At 36.8% G+C, this 2,576-nt stretch overlaps 1 long non-coding RNA gene across 1 annotated transcript; it reads left to right on the top strand.

Moving 5' to 3' along the window:
- The first annotated feature begins 1,121 nt into the window (after positions 1-1,121).
- LOC107733552 (uncharacterized) lies at positions 1,122-2,241 on the top strand. The gene is made up of 3 exons (XR_001639000.1): positions 1,122-1,156; positions 1,681-1,759; positions 2,198-2,241. It is a non-coding gene; the product is annotated as an uncharacterized LOC107733552 (long non-coding RNA).
- Positions 2,242-2,576: the final 335 nt, after the last annotated feature.

Raw genomic sequence — 2,576 nt, 5'->3', positions numbered from 1 at the left:
ATGGGAATGGACAACTCAGACTGAACAGTCATTTAACAGCATGAATGTAGCTCTAACAAGTGAACCTTGTCTTGCATATTTTCATCTTAATGCACCAACGTATGTGATGAGTGATGCTAGCCCGGTCTCGGGGCAAAGTGAACAAGTGCAAAGGGAGAAAGTGAAGATTGACGAGTCTACAGAGAAAGAGAAGTTACCAGAGGCTGTGTCTGTAGAGAAACCAATTATGACTAGAAGTGGTCGTCTTGTGAAGAAACCAGCTAAGTTCAAGGATATGGTTACTTGAAGTAATAGTTGTGGTTGTGTTAGCTACCTAGAACCCTTCTTTGTTTAGTATGAACAAAAGGAAGTTTTTTTTGTTAGTTTATATAGTAAAGAAGTTATTTAAGTTATAGACTTAAATATTAACAAGGGAAGGATGTAGTATAGTTGTAGGAGTTCTCGTGAGAATGTATGAGAGGTGGGGGGATGGGCAGAGAGAGAAAGAAATGAACATGAATGATGGAGGTAGGACTTTCAATAAAAAGTGAGTTACAGAGTACCTACTAAGACGTTCTTCTTTTATTTTGAGAATGACATCACAACACCGAACACCGCAAGCACTCGTCGGAAATGTAACGCCCCTTACCATAATTGCAAGCTTCACCTTTCAAAATAAATGTAAAGACAGAGCCCGAAAGGGGAACAGAGTCGCGTGACAGACACAGTGATGAAGCTGGTATGTGTTTGCAGTACACAAGCCACGGTTAAAACAGCTGACTCCACTGTGATGTGACACCCCCCCCCCTCTTTCTCTCTCTCACGCTCTCGCTCTCTCTCTCTCTCTCGCGCTCTGTCTCTCTCTCTCTTGCTCTCTCTCGCTCTCTCTCTCGCGTGATGAATGCGTGAGAAAGAAACAAATATTTGTAACCTCACACATAAAAAAACATTCATTATTACAAAAGTCATTTGTTTGTGGTGCTGACAATGGCGAATCCAGGCCTGTGTAGCAGGTCACATTATGCGCATAATGTAAAAACAAAATCTGCCTAGTCTAAATTAGTATTTTGATTGGTCTCAGGAGGTTTAAGTGTAACATCTTTTCTAGTGTTGGAATAAATCAATTATTCTGATATTGTTTCTTTTTCTTTGCTCAACAGGCTGTTTTCACATTGAGGTAAGATTACATTGTTAAGTCTTAAGTCTTTTCTATTAAACAATGACATGGGTCTATTAAAATTCCATTAATGTCTTATCTTTAAGAATGGAAAACAAAAAACAAGTTGGCAGGAGAGAATATATGAGACGCTGGAGAGCAGCCAACAAGATTCTTTCTAATTGTCACCTAAATCAGGCCAAAAACAAACATAGTGATATTTGCGCTAGTCCTGTCCTGTACATCTCCACTCTTTATGGAGCCCTGTGAATCGTCAATAATTGGAGCATACGTGTGCCAAAAGAACAATGTTCTACAAATGATCCCAAAAGAAAAGGTCAGTCAGTGTAAAAGAGCAATCAAGGTTGATCAGAGGCAAAGAGTCGTCTATTTGACTATTCTTCACAATCATGACAAATAGACATCAACAGATTATATCTTTAAAACACATATCATGTGTAAGTAACATTTATGTATATAAAAAAAACTATTAATGTACAGCTGACTTTTTTTATTTTTTAATAGTCATATACTTTGCCTTTAAGAATGTTTTCAGTTGTGGAATTCACCTCAGATCACAGTGTAGCTGTAATTCCTGATGCATGGAAAGAAAAATTAGACCAGGTAAGACCTAGACGTGTGCATATTTGCTACATAAATCTCACTGGTTTACGTTTTTAAATTGATATAATTTGATATTACAGTCATATTGTGCTTTCAAACATAAATGTGTAAAGAAATATGTACAGTTCAACTGGAATTAAAGTATGAAATCAGGTTTTGAAAGAATGACCAGCGGTGTTGCAAAGGTGATCAGTTTGGAGTTTTTACTAATTGTTTTTAAAAATTTACATAGTAAACTTGTGAAAATTGTACCAAATGGAAATTTTAGGAAATGTATTGCCAAATTAATGTTAAAATGAATGTATGCAATCCTTCCTATTTTGCACATCAAAACCGAATATGTAAATAAAAGAGATAAATCTTTAAACATTTTTTGTTGAAAAATCTAATCCTCAAATGATTTTTTAAAAATATGTATTTATACAATTTTTTCCTCAGGACATCTATTGCTACTGGCCACCCAACAATGTCCAAAGTTTATTAAAAAAAAAGACTTTGCCTGATAAAATAAAGTGGAACAGACTACAAGTCCACAGAGTTTTTAAATCCTCAGGTACGTCAAATATTACCCAGATTTTGACTTTCGAGATAATGGATTTCTTTTTGTGTGTGTGTGTGTGGGGGGGGGGGGATTTAAATGTAACGCCCCTTACCATAATCGCGAGCTTCATCTTTCAAAATAAATGTAAAGACAGAGCCCGAAAGGGGAACAGAGTCGCGTGACAGACACAGTGATGAAGCTGGTATGTGTTTGCAGTACACAAGCCACGGTTAAGACAGCTGACTCCACTGTGATGTGTCTCTCTCTCTCTCTCTC

Source organism: Sinocyclocheilus rhinocerous, unplaced genomic scaffold, assembly GCF_001515625.1.
Source record: "Sinocyclocheilus rhinocerous isolate Xijiao unplaced genomic scaffold, SAMN03320098_v1.1 scaffold2054, whole genome shotgun sequence".
NCBI lineage: Eukaryota > Metazoa > Chordata > Actinopteri > Cypriniformes > Cyprinidae > Sinocyclocheilus > Sinocyclocheilus rhinocerous.
This window is presented reverse-complemented; position numbering and strand designations above follow the sequence as displayed.